This window comes from Henckelia pumila, chromosome 3, assembly GCF_033568475.1.
Source record: "Henckelia pumila isolate YLH828 chromosome 3, ASM3356847v2, whole genome shotgun sequence".
NCBI classification, from domain to species: domain Eukaryota; kingdom Viridiplantae; phylum Streptophyta; class Magnoliopsida; order Lamiales; family Gesneriaceae; genus Henckelia; species Henckelia pumila.
Window position 1 is genome coordinate 179227203 of NC_133122.1, and position 15133 is coordinate 179242335.

General features: G+C 30.4%; 1 non-coding gene across 1 annotated transcript; it reads right to left on the bottom strand.

Annotated features, from left to right (window-relative positions):
• Nucleotides 1-5517: 5517 nt before the first annotated feature.
• On the bottom strand, nt 5518-5628 carry LOC140894076 (small nucleolar RNA R71). Its single transcript, XR_012153629.1, has one exon. It is a non-coding gene; the product is annotated as a small nucleolar RNA R71 (small nucleolar RNA).
• Between the last annotated feature and the right edge of the window lie 9505 nt (nt 5629-15133).

The window sequence follows — 15133 nt, forward strand, 5'->3', positions numbered from 1 at the left end:
CCATCGTCCTGCATTATGGTTGCGGTAGCGTTTGTGCCTGCTGCTGGTTCCGAATCATTCAAAACATCGCAAAGGACGACGGTACCTTGCATTGCTTCGGGGTCCTAATGGGTACGGGCTGCCCTCGATGTCAAATGTGTTTACACTCACTCCCTTTACATGCATAAATACATAAGAGAAGTTGTATATTAAAAATTGAATAATATTTTATACAGTATGGCAAATTTATAAATATTTTATACACAAAATATACTTACCTCACAAGTTTTACCATTTCACAACTGAACCTTAGCCAAGAACTTCATGTCTATGACATTTGCAGCAACTGAGAGTGACCAAGGGGAGAAGTTAACAATGGATTCAGGACAAGGTCCGGAATTGCCCGCAGAATTTGATGTGAACACTCCATTTTTCATTGCATGGTATGCCCCAATGGCGATGGGATCTTTGAAGTAATCAGAAGGGAAGAACCCTCAGCTTTCTGTTGTAGTAGTTGAATCCAAAGGGCTCACCAACTCTCCCATCTACCTTGTTGAGTGCTCCAAAGACACATTGTTGGCATTGGAATGCCTGTTTCATCACATTCAAGAGGAAAGACAAGGCTTTAATAGGAGTCAAACAAGAGCCACTGCCCACAGGCCTAATCAAGAAATTTAAACACCATATATCAGTAAACTACAGAGGATGCAAAGAGGTTGGCATTCTCCAAGAGCCAGCCTTTCTTTCCGGCACCGAGGTCAGATAAATCTTCGATGCGATGCAGACAAGATCTTAAAATTGGGAAAATGGTGGGGCTCCACTGGAAGTTGTCTTATACTTTGAATACAGACTAAAAATGGTCTGAAACACCAAAATCAAAGCTGGAATCATCGAAAAATCGCAGGTGAAACAACGTGAAGGAAACAGCTCGCAAAAAGGCTCGGTGTCGGCACTAACAAGCATAAAAAACAGTAATTCATAGCCCAAAACAAAGTTACTGGTGTAAGGAAGAAAACCGATCAAACCGTTTGAAATTTCGTCGCCGAATGAAAGAGATACGAGCCGAATACGGTGCCTGCTCGGGTACTAGCGAGAAATACAGAAAATGAAAAACAAGAAATAGATCTCTAGCTATGGACATCAAACCTGGAGGAACCGGCCAGTGCTGCTAGGATTAAGAAACTTGGGCTTTCCAATTACGGCATTGACGAGCAGTTCCCAGCGGTGGTGGACGACTGGAGATGCAAAGCGGCGGCCACTAGGGTTGAAGAAGAAATAAGATCGATGGCGATGGTTTTTTTTTTTTTCACTGTACGTACGAGAGAAAATATATAAGAAAGTTAAAAGGTGAATGGGAGATTAAGGATCTGTTCATCTTTTTACTTCAGCAAATATCATTATATTTTTATTTTTTACCTTTTTACTTCATCAAATATAATATGCCGAAGTAAAATATGAAACAAAATTATTAGTGAAGCCCGGATTTTTTAAAATCCGAAGTAAAATGTGTGTTTTTACTTCGGCAGTCTAATTACTGAAGTGTATTGTTACATATTACTTCGTAATTATTAATTGACGAAGTAAATGGTGGCGAAGTAAAAGCTGAAAATTCTACTAGTGGAATGATCTAGCCAGTTGTTTGCTTGCATGTTAATCGATTCTAAGTCGACAGAGGAGGAATTGATTTTGATCACTCTAATAATTAACATGAGGTAAAATTAACTAGAAATAGTATTCGATTTCATCGTGTAGTTTTAGGTGTTAACTGAATTCTCATAGTTCAAAATGCATTTGAATTTGATTAGTATTATGAAAATTAATCCGTCAATATTTGAATAGATTTAATTGTTTTGGAAATAGACCTTTAAACAAGTTAGGAAAATTCACCGTAATTTAAGATTAAATCTGAGTCCCGAATCGGCTACATGTTACATGATTTGTTTGGTACCTTCGTGTGTTTTGGTTGGCTTATTTTAATTAGAATTAATATTGAGTCTTAGTTTTTAGTTAATTTCATAATTATTTATTATTTTAAATTCTTATTTTATTCAATTCATACTTATTTCTATTATTTTGTCTATATTAAGTAAAATAATCAAATCTTGAGAATTGACAACAGTCCCTGTGGGATCGATACTTGGACTCGTTGTCCACTTACTATTACTTGACCTAGTGCACTTGCTAGTTGATACCAAATTTAGCGGTCAAGTTTTTGGTGCCGTTACCTGGGACTGTTTAGTTAATATTAGGATAACTTATTTGCTTGAGACTAGACATTTTTTTCTTGCATTTGTTTAATTTTTAATTTTAATTTTTTCTTACTTGTGAGGTACTTGGAGATGGATCATCGACAAGCGTTCACAAGGTTTGTCCAGCAATACTCGGAGTATGTTTATGTTGCTTGGGGGATATTCAATTATTTGGAAAACAGATTTTGACACCATGATTTGTCAAACTACACGCCAACTCAGATTTTCTATAGTGGATTGGATGAAACAACAAGAAGTTTGTTAGATTATGGAGCTTTGGTCACTGGCAGTCACTTGTTCAGCAGAGATTACAACAGTGCGATGCACTTGTTAAGTGATATGGCAGATTTCGACTACCATTGACATTATGATCCTTTACTGCAGGGTTGGAGTCACCAATATCCTCCAACACCCCACTACCCAAAGTTTTCAAAGCAACCTCTTGAGCATAACGTGGAGAATGGAGCATACTCTGAAGAATTTTTGAATCAATTGCAGGACATTGTTAATAAACAGTCAGATATCAACCAGAAATTTTCAGAAACTTATCACACCAATTCTTTTAGTTTCTTGGATGAACAAATGAAGCTTCTGATGCAATTCGTTTCTGATATCAACCAAGAGAATGAAGCGATTTGTGTTGATCAATTTCCATGGGAATGTGATCCTGCAATCGTAATTGAGCCAGATCAAGAGAAAATTTTATTTGAGGAATTTTCATGTGAATAAGAGCCAGAAGTGACAGTGGAGGAGGAAGAAATATTCAAGGCGAAAGATTTGACCTCGTCAATGGACTTTATATGTACATCACTAGAAGATCCATTCTTGCCATTGACTTCAACTCCAAAATATTGCATCCTCTATGAGCTTCAGCCTAGATTCGGAGTCTCCTTCCAAAATAATCAGTTCATGTCGAGTATTGCTGAACCAACGAGCTTACAAATTCAATATCACGCTAAGCTTGAAGGCGTATGAAATAAAGACCCATACCGCCATACGTAGAGTCGTATGATTCTTACTATGGGCGACAGGCTCTCTTTGATGGTTGCTATTATATAGTTGATGAAACTTAAAATTTGTAATTATTTATATGTTAAAAAGTGTGTTTTAAAATTTAAGTTTAATTAAAATTATGAAGTTGTATTATTTTAGTGTTATGTGTTTATATTTAAATGTTTTACTAAAATGTTGTATTTTACGGTTTACGCAGGTTTGGTAAAAATAAAATTACTCAAGCTACAGAGGTCATAATGGAGTAATCTCAAAACCTGTAGAATCACAAAAGAGGCATCTTCAACTTTGTAGAAGACAAGAAATTCCAAAAACTTCATTAAGATGATCAAAATAATCAAACATCAAAATGGAGATAGATTTACTTTTACTATGACCAGCTTGGAGTAAAAATATCATAAGTATTTCATATGTTATCCAAAAGGGGTGAATGAGTTGTCCAAACACATCTACACAAAATCCTACGTGTTCTATGTTGAAAAGAAAGGCTGAATCGGTGGTCTAAGGCATCAAACATGCCAATTAAAGTTGGGTCATGGTATTGACATTCAAGGAGACAAGCACCCACCAACTTTACTATTTCACATTTAATGAGCCTTGGACTCTTGCTCTCATTTGGCCTATAAATAGATGTGTTGTATAAGCTTTGTAGTGTGTAAGAGTGTAGAGAATTCTTCATTTGTAAAATAAATATTGTGTGTGTGAGAATAAAAGTTTGAGTGTGCAAGTTTCTCAAGTTCAAGTATGAAATTTCTTTTATCTTTATTCTTGAGTTTCATGTTCATGGAAAGCTAAATCTTTTTATGTCAAGGTGAAAAGGTTTCATTGTTGGTCAAGTAAGATTGTCTATATTTTGTATATTCTTTTCTTTTCTATTTTTATTTTTACTAATTGATCTTTATTTGTAGGTATAATTTTGGATGATTTGTTGTTATCTATTTACATCAAATGCTTGGTACCTTGAATGTGGTTACCTTGATTTGTTGTCAAATATGATACAATAAATACTACAATAATTATATACTATAAATATATGTATCTATTTATAATAAAGTCATATATATTATTTAGACGATAGCGCGACACTGTCGGTTGTTCTAAATAATATATTGTGATTTGAACTAACATTTACTTTCTCGCATCTAACTTTTACTTTATCGCAACTAACATTTACTTTTCCGCAACTAACATTTACTTTCTCGCATCTAACTTTTACTTTTCCGCAACTAACATTTACTTTATCGCATCTAACATAAAGTCATATATTTTATTTAGACGATAGCGTGGCTCTGCCGGATGTTCTAAATAAAATATTGTGATTTGATCTAACATTTACTTTTATGTCAATTTATATTTATGCATTTATATATATATTATGGGTACCATGTATTAAATATCGGTTGATATTAATATAGTGGGAACTATATTATATGATATACTTGTTTAAATATTTCATTGTTCTTTTATGTTTATTTTTATTTTAGTTTCTTTTATTTATTTTTATTAAGCAATCTTAAATAAACCAACAATGAACCTTTGAAACCTTGACAATTTTATAATTTGTGTATTTGAAGTTTTATAATAATATTTTCATCTATAATATATTATTGCTAAAATTAAACTTACAACATCCTCTCCGTGGATCGATCTCGTACTCACGAGTATATTACTTGCAGACAACCTACACTTGGGTGAATTACAATTTAAGTTGTAGCAAGTTTTTGGCGCCGTTGCCGGGGAGGTATAAATTAAGTTTAATTTTGTTATTATGTAAATAGTATGTTGTTTTTTATTGTATGATTGTTTGGAGTCGTAAACAAAGTGGTAGACTTGTTCGAGTAACTGAAAATATTTTAAACATGGACGATAATTCTAATAATCAAGATGATAATAATAATAATCATCATCATCAAGAACATGAACAACCAAGAACACTTAGGCACCATATGAATCCAATAAGAACTAGTACACCATCTTGTTTAGTTTTTCCTCCTGATGCATCTAATTTCAATTTTAAGCCACAAGTCATTCAACTTTTACCAAATTTTCATGGCTTAGATTCTGAAAATCCATATTTGCATTTAAGAGAATTTGAGGAGGTTTGCAACACTTATAATGATCAAAATTGTAGCATGGATACTGTTCGATTAAAGCTTTTCCCTTTTTCCTTAAAAGATAAAGCTAAAACATGGTTGCAAAATTTGAGATCAAGTTCAATAAGATCATGGGAAGAAATGCAACAACAATTTCTAAAAAAGTTTTTTCCTTCCCATAGAACAAACTCTTTTAAAAGACAAATTACAACTTTTTCTCAAAAACAAGGGGAAACATTTTATCAATGTTGGGATAGATATAAAGAGTTACTTAATACATGCCCACATCATGGTTTTGAAATATGGAGAATAGTTTCTCACTTTTATGAAGGTTTAATACCTAAAGATAGGCAAATGATAGAATTCATGTGTAATGGAACTTTTGAAGATAAAAACCCAAATGAAGCTATGGAATATTTGGAGTCATTAGCAGAAAATGCTCAAAATTGGGATAATATAGGCTCAATTGAACCACCAAGTAAAACCAATAATTCAACAAATGGAGGTGGTATTTATCATCTTAGAGATGATGTAGATGTTCAAGCTAAACTTGCATCTTTAGCAAGAAAAATCGATTCATTAGAAATGAAAAAGAGTGATCAATTAAAAAGTGTTCAAGAAATTGTTTGTCATATATGTGACACACATGATCATCTTACAAAAAATTGTCCTACTTTGCCTTCATTTAAAGAATGTCTCCATGAACAAGCCAATTATGTTAACAATTTTAAAAAACCAACATTAGATCCTTTTTCACAAACATACAATCCTGGTTGGAGAAATCATCCCAATTTTAGTTGGAGGAACGATAATAATGTACAACCTTCACAACAACCTTTTCAAAATAACCAAAATCATCAAGGTTATGCTCCTTATATCCCACCTCCAAGAAAAAATTTTGAAGATGAAATTCATGCATACATTCAAAAGCAAGAGTCTATCAATATTCAAAACATTCAATCTATGAATGATTTGAAAGAAACTCTTGCAAAATTTGCATCTGCACTTAATATTCATGAAAAAGGAAAATTTCCATCTCAACCACAACCTAATCCTAAAAATCAAAATCAAGAAAAATTTGATCAAGTAAAATCTGTTATTACTCTTAGAAGTGGTAAAATAGTTAATGATCCATATAGTGATGAAAACAAAGATCAATTAAACTCAAAGAGTAAGGATTCAAATCCTGATACTTTTGAGAAAGATGATGCTTTGAGTCCTAAAAATAAGAAAATTGATGATAAAATAAATAAACATGTTCCTTTTCCTCATGCATTAGTAAATAATAAAAAACAAAAAAATGATTCTGATATTTATGAAGTTTTTAAACAAGTAAAAATAAATATTCCATTATTAGATGCTATTAAACAAGTGCCTTCTTATGCAAAGTTTTTAAAAGATTTATGTACTGTGAAAAGACAATTGCATGTAAAGAAGAAAGCATTCTTAACGGAGCAAGTAAGCTCTATTATTCAAAATAATTCTACCTTGAAATATAAAGATCCCGGTTGTCCAACAATTTCATGTATTATTGGAAAAAATAAAATTAAAAAAGCTTTGTTAGATTTGGGAGCAAGTGTGAATTTAATTCCTTATTCAGTTTATGAAAAGCTTAAGTTGGGAGATTTAAAACCTACATCTGTCACTCTTTTACTAGCCGATAGGTCAATCAAAATACCTAGAGGTATCGTAGAAGATGTGTTAGTTCAAGTCGATAAATTCATATATCCTGTGGATTTTATTGTCTTGGATACACAACCAATAGAAGTACATAACGAAATTCCAGTAATATTGGGACGTCCATTTCTAGCAACTTCAAATGCTTTAATTAATTGTCGAAATGGAATAATGAAATTGTCTTTTGGAAATATGACTTTAGAACTTAATGTGTTCAATTTATGTAAACAACCAAGTATTAATGAAGATGAAGATGATAATGCAATAGAAACAATTGTGGAAGAAAATATACACCAAGAAAACTTAAATCAACAATCTGAAGTTTGTTTAGTGGAAAGTTTTGATTCAAAAAATGTTTTTAAATCAAAGTTATTTGAAGAAATTAATGAACTTGAAGAAGTAAAAGAAAATGATCATCCAAAACTTGAATTAAAACCCTTGCCAATAGAACTAAAATATGCTTTTCTTGGTGAAAATCAAACATATCCTATTGTAATATCTTCTACCCTCTTACCAAAACAAGAAGAAGATGTAATAACACTACTTAAAAAACACAAAAATGCAATTGGATGGACTTTGCAAGATATAAAAGGTATAAATCCTTTAATCTGCACACATAGAATTCACTTGGAAGAAAATGCTAAAACATATCAACAACCACAAAGAAGATTAAATCCACACATGAAAGAAGTTGTTAAAAATGAAGTTTTAAAACTATTAGATGCCGGAATTATTTATCCAATCTCGGATAGTAAATGGGTAAGTCCAACACAAGTAGTACCAAAAAAATCAGGCATCACTGTTATAAAAAATGAAAAGGGAGAATTATTACAAGCTAGGATTCCATCTAGTTGGCGTATGTGCATTGATTATAGAAAATTAAATGATGCAACTAGAAAAGATCACTTTCCGTTACCATTTTTAGATCAAATTTTAGAGAAAGTGGCAGGTAATCCTTATTATTGTTTTCTTGATGGGTATTCGGGGTATTATCAAATACCAATATCATTAGAAGATCAAGAAAAAACTACTTTCACTTGTCCGTTCGGAACTTTTGCTTTTAAAAGAATGCCATTTGGTTTATGTAATGCCCCGGCTACTTTTCAAAGATGCATGCTAAGTATTTTTAGTGACATGATTGAAGAATTTGTGGAAGTTTTTATGGATGATATAACTGTTTTTGGAAACTCATTTGAAAACTGTCTTAAAAATTTGGAAGAAGTTTTAAAAAGATGTGAAGAAAAAAATCTTGTTTTAAATTGGGAAAAATGTCACTACATGGTTAAATCCGGAATTGTGTTAGGGCATGTCATATCTGAAAAAGGAATTGAAGTTGATAAAGCTAAGGTTGATGTTATTGCTAATCTACCATCACCAAACACGATCAAAGAAATTCGATCATTTTTGGGTCATGCGGGATTTTATAGAAGATTTATAAAAAATTTTAGCATAATATCGAAACCAATTTCAAATCTTTTAACAAAAGATGCACAATTTGAATGGACTCAAGAATGTGAAACTGCTTTTAAAAAGATAATTAATCTTTTAACTACATCACCTATTTTACAACCTCCTGATTGGTCTTTACCATTTGAATTAATGTGTGATGCAAGTGATTATGCTGTAGGAGCCGTGTTAGGACAAAAAAAAGAAGGTAAACCTTATGTGATCTATTATGCAAGTAGAACCTTAAATAGTGCTCAAATCAATTATTCAACAACTGAAAAAGAATTACTTTCAGTAGTGTTTGCATTAGATAAATTTCGATCCTATTTAATTGGTTCTACTACTATTGTTTACACTGATCATTCTGCCATAAAATATTTATCAAATAAACAAGATGCTAAGCCGAGATTAATAAGATGGATTTTGTTGTTACAAGAATTTGATCTTGTAATAAAAGATAAAAAAGGAAAAGAAAATGTAGTAGCCGATCATTTATCAAGAATAATTTCTGAATCATCTCAAAATGAAATACCAATAAATGAAAATTTTCCGGATGATCAACTATTTTATGCTACTACTATGCCTTGGTTTGCTAATATTGTAAATTTTCTTGTGACAAATAAAATGCCTTCTCATTGGAGTTCACAAGATAAAAATAAATTCTTGAAAGAGGTCAAAAAATTTTATTGGGATGATCCTTATTTGTTTAAGTATTGTCCTGATCAAATTTTTCGACGATGCATACCCGACAATGAGGTAAGTAGTGTCATTAAATTTTGTCATTCTGAGGCATGTGGAGGTCATTTTTCGTCAAAGAAAACAGCTGCAAAAATCTTTCAATGTGGATTTTATTGGCCTTCTTTATTCAAAGATACACATTCATTTTGCAAATCTTGTGAAAATTGTCAGAAAATGGGTTCAATTTCAAAACGAAACATGATGCCTTTAAATCCAATCATGATTATTGAAATATTTGACAGTTGGGGAATAGATTTTATGGGTCCATTTCCATTATCTTTTGGATTCACTTATATTTTAGTAGCTGTCGATTATGTTTCAAAATGGATTGAAGCAATTGCATGTAGAACTAATGATCATAAAGTTGTGATAAAATTTTTGAAAGAAAATATTTTTAGTCGATTTGGAATACCTAGAGCTATAATAAGTGATGGGGGAAGTCATTTTATAAATAAATCATTTTCTTCGTTGTTAAGAAAATATGGTATTACACATAAAGTTTCTACTCCATATCACCCTCAAACGAATGGTCAGGTTGAACTTGCAAATAAAGAAATAAAACAAATTTTGGAAAAAACAGTCAATCCAAATCGAAAAGATTGGTCTTTAAGATTAAGTGATGCATTATGGGCATATAGAACTGCATTTAAAACATCATTGGGGATGTCACCATATAGATTAGTTTTTGGAAAGCATTGTCATTTACCTGTTGAAATTGAACATAAAGCTTATTGGGCAATTAAAGCGTTTAATACTAATTTAGATGATGCATCTAAATCAAGAAAATTGCAATTAAATGAACTAGAAGAATTAAGAAATGATGCATATGAAAATGCAAAGATTTATAAAGATAAAACAAAAGCATTTCATGATAAAAATATTATGAGAAAATCTTTTGAAATCGGACAAAAAGTTTTACTTTATAATTCTCGCTTGCATTTGTTTCCAGGAAAACTTAGATCGCGATGGTCTGGACCATTTATTGTTAAATTTGTCTATCCTCATGGTGCTGTTGATGTTGAAAATCCTAAAAATAATAATGTATTTAAAGTTAATGGGCAAAGACTTAAACCGTTTATAGAAAATGAAGTTCTTAATGAAGAGTTTATGCCTTTATATGATCCAACTTAATTGTTACTTATATTTTTATTTTATTTTTGCAGAATTGAGTTCACTTCCCGGTTAAGTGGCGGATAACGGTACTCCGTGACTACTTTCAGTCGGTTTTATTTCAATTTCCCAAAATAATTGAATATATATATATATAAATATATATTATGGATGAAGCTATCAAAAAACTTGGTAAATATTTTCCATCTATTTCTAAAAAAGTTCTGAGAATGATTTATGAAGGCAGATGTGAAAGATTGAGAATGCTTATGCAAAAAGGAATCCCGGAGGATATTCGTCTTATAATTGAAGCCAAGGTTCGATTAGGTGGTGAAGTTCCAAAATTCTTACTTGTTCGAAATATGTCTGGACTAGGAAAAAGTACCTATGCGAAGAAAAGAAGGGCTAAAAGGTTAGATGTTTGTCATAATTGTGCCAGATGGACTTGTAATAGACAATGCAGATCTTTGGGATATGTTTCCACAAATAGAGAAGATAAAATTGATTTCATTAAGAATGGGCTGAGTAAAGAGTCATTGGATGATATCTCATTGACTCTTGAGACGCATTCTAGTGGAGATGTACAAGGTCAACTTCTCCATTTATGGAAACTATTCCAAGCGCAGCGTCATGGTGATGGTCTTGGGAATCTGACTAAAAAAGACCCTATTTGCCAATTTATAAGAAAATTGGATGGTAAGCCAACCCTCGACTCATAAATATTGAAGGAACACTGTGAGCCACAATCACATCACTGTTTATACGCATGCATGTTATTATTATATATTATTTTTTTACTATTTTCATCATTTTGTTCACATCTGTATTCCTATTTCTGTCTTATTCCTTGTTTTCCTTATAAAATCACTCAACTCTCTCTATATTTTTTTTTTAAAAAAAAGAAAAAAACATGACAGGATCTTCTTCACAAAAATTGAAAAATATTTGTGTCTTTTGTGGTTCTAATACTGGAAAGAATGAAATATTTGTTGATGCAGCAATTAATCTTGGAAAAAAGTTAGCAGAGAGAAAAATTCACTTGGTTTACGGAGGAGGCAATATTGGGTTAATGGGATCTATTTCAACAGCAGCTCATCTTGGAGGTAGTCAGGTTTTGGGTATTATTCCTACAGCTTTAGCTGAAGGAAATATTACAGGTGTTACGGTTGGGGAAGAGTTGAAAGTTTCATCAATGTACGAGAGAATAACTAAAATGATAGAAAATTCTGATGCTTTTATTGCCTTACCTGGTGGTTTTGGTACTTTAGAAGAAATTTTTCATGTTGTTTCTTGGGCACAACTTAATATCCATAATAAACCTGTTGGCTTGTTGAATATTAATAACTATTATGATGGTTTGTTGACTTTTCTCGATGTAGCCGTGGAACAAAATTTTATTTCAGAAAATTCACGAAGGATGCTCATCTCTGCTTCGAATGAAGACCAATTAATTGATGATCTCCAAGCTTTTGTTCATCAACCTGATTCAGCTATAACAAAGATCAATTGGTCTCAACCAACTAGTAAGAAAAGAAAACTGGATCATTGATTCAACATGTCATGAAATGGTTTGTGTTTGTTCCTCATCTTCAATAATTCCAGGTGATATCTCTTTCATCATGTACTCTTTATTAAAAAAAAAAAAAAAAAAATTTAAAAACAATGTCATATTCAAGTTTGGGGGAGGGTTTATCTCTAAAAAAAAAAAAAAAAAAAAAAATTTAAAATTTAAAAAAAAATATATTTCTATAATAATATTTATTTTTCTTTTTCAATGGCAGAGTAAGGAGTCAAAAACTCCTGACACGCATTAGTTTTTATTTATCATCTTATCACAATAGATTAGATTTTAATATTTCGTATATATTTAAATTGCAAACTACTAAGAAAATGAAGTTTTTTTGTATAGATGTTTATTTATTCTTCTTTTTATCAATTTAATAGAAAATATATAATTGATGGGATATAAGTTATAAATAATATATAATTGTGTGTTTTCAAATACATATATTTCTAAAACTTTTATGAGTATATAATTAAAGTGATATTGATTGAATAAATAATAACATGTATAATTGAGGGAATTAATTTGTAAAAGTGCAATAGTTACTCACATAAATTTTGTGAGTGAGGGGTAAGAATTGAGAAAACAACTTATAAGCTTTTATTGATTATTAAGAAATGGTTGATTACTAGATTAAACCCATTTTGAAAAAAAAAAAAAAGAAAAAAAAAAAGAAAAATGAAAATTGGCTGCAAAGTTGTTTGAAGTTTGATTGTAAAGATGTAGAGTATTAATATCTCTACTATAATTATTAATGTAATAGATTTACCTCATAAAAAATAAAAAAATAAATAAACTTTGAAAAAAAAAAAATGTTACATTTTCAAAGTTTATTGGAGGTATTTGATTATGTAAAAACAATTTTGCAGCCAAGCAAAAAAAAAAAAACAAAAAAAACAAAAAAAAAAATGGGTTTATTCTTTGTAAATCATCCTATCTTATTTTCAATATTAGGTTATTTGATTGTCTGCTTTACTAGCCATTTTCAAAGAGTGTATAATTTCTTCCAACTGCATGAGTGAAAAACAGCTATATATGAAATACTTTAACCCGAGAGAATATGGAGTTGAGACTTTTACATTAATATTCTTGATGATATACATGTTATGAAAATGATTTCTATTATCCTTTTAATTATATTATTCTCAAAATTTTTAGAAAATATTTATGTAAAAAAAAGAAATTATATATATTTAATATTTTGATATTGTGTGAAATATATATGTATAGCCCATCCAATTATATATTGATATATTGGTTGATAATGAGATTTATAAATAAACATATGATCTCCTCACAAGTGTGTTTTTAAAATTTCAAAGTTTGCAAATTTAAATATATATATTAAGGAATAAAAATCTAACTTGTGATTTTATGATATTTTATGATATTTTATTACTAAGGGACTAGTAATTAGCCGGTTTGGGGGTGTGATGAAACTTAAAATTTGTAATTATTTATATGTTAAAAAGTGTGTTTTAAAATTTAAGTTTAATTAAAATTATGAAGTTGTATTATTTTAGTGTTATGTGTTTATATTTAAATGTTTTACTAAAATGTTGTATTTTACGGTTTACGCAGGTTTGGTAAAAATAAAATTACTCAAGCTACAGAGGTCATAATGGAGTAATCTCAAAACCTGTAGAATCACAAAAGAGGCATCTTCAACTTTGTAGAAGACAAGAAATTCCAAAAACTTCATTAAGATGATCAAAATAATCAAACATCAAAATGGAGATAGATTTACTTTTACTATGACCAGCTTGGAGTAAAAATATCATAAGTATTTCATATGTTATCCAAAAGGGGTGAATGAGTTGTCCAAACACATCTACACAAAATATCCTACGTGTTCTATGTTGAAAAGAAAGGCTGAATCGATGGTCTAAGGCATCAAACATGCCAATTAAAGTTGGGTCATGGTATTGACATTCAAGGAGACAAGCACCCACCAACTTTACTATTTCACATTTAATGAGCCTTGGACTCTTGCTCTCATTTGGCCTATAAATAGATGTGTTGTATAAGCTTTGTAGTGTGTAAGAGTGTAGAGAATTCTTCATTTGTAAAATAAATATTGTGTGTGTGAGAATAAAAGTTTGAGTGTGCAAGTTTCTCAAGTTCAAGTATGAAATTTCTTTTATCTTTATTCTTGAGTTTCATGTTCATGGAAAGCTAAATCTTTTTATGTCAAGGTGAAAAGGTTTCATTGTTGGTCAAGTAAGATTGTCTATATTTTGTATATTCTTTTCTTTTCTATTTTTATTTTTACTAATTGATCTTTATTTGTAGGTATAATTTTGGATGATTTGTTGTTATCTATTTACATCAAATGCTTGGTACCTTGAATGTGGTTACCTTGATTTGTTGTCAAATATGATACAATAAATACTACAATAATTATATACTATAAATATATGTATCTATTTATAATAAAGTCATATATATTATTTAGACGATAGCGCGACACTGTCGGTTGTTCTAAATAATATATTGTGATTTGAACTAACATTTACTTTCTCGCATCTAACTTTTACTTTATCGCAACTAACATTTACTTTTCCGCAACTAACATTTACTTTCTCGCATCTAACTTTTACTTTTCCGCAACTAACATTTACTTTATCGCATCTAACATAAAGTCATATATTTTATTTAGACGATAGCGTGGCTCTGCCGGATGTTCTAAATAAAATATTGTGATTTGATCTAACATTTACTTTTATGTCAATTTATATTTATGCATTTATATATATATTATGGGTACCATGTATTAAATATCGGTTGATATTAATATAGTGGGAACTATATTATATGATATACTTGTTTAAATATTTCATTGTTCTTTTATGTTTATTTTTATTTTAGTTTCTTTTATTTATTTTTATTAAGCAATCTTAAATAAACCAACAATGAACCTTTGAAACCTTGACAATTTTATAATTTGTGTATTTGAAGTTTTATAATAATATTTTCATCTATAATATATTATTGCTAAAATTAAACTTACAACATCCTCTCCGTGGATCGATCTCGTACTCACGAGTATATTACTTGCAGACAACCTACACTTGGGTGAATTACAATTTAAGTTGTAGCAATAGTCGGGCTATAGACTATATATAAATTTAGCGTTGACTGAGAGCCAACCCAGTGTTCTCTTTTCATTATTTTTTGTTATTGTTATTTTTCTTTTTATTATCTTTTGCTAATCCACCGCCTTATCTGTCGCTTTCCATTTTCAATAGGTTGCCCCGATAAGAAAA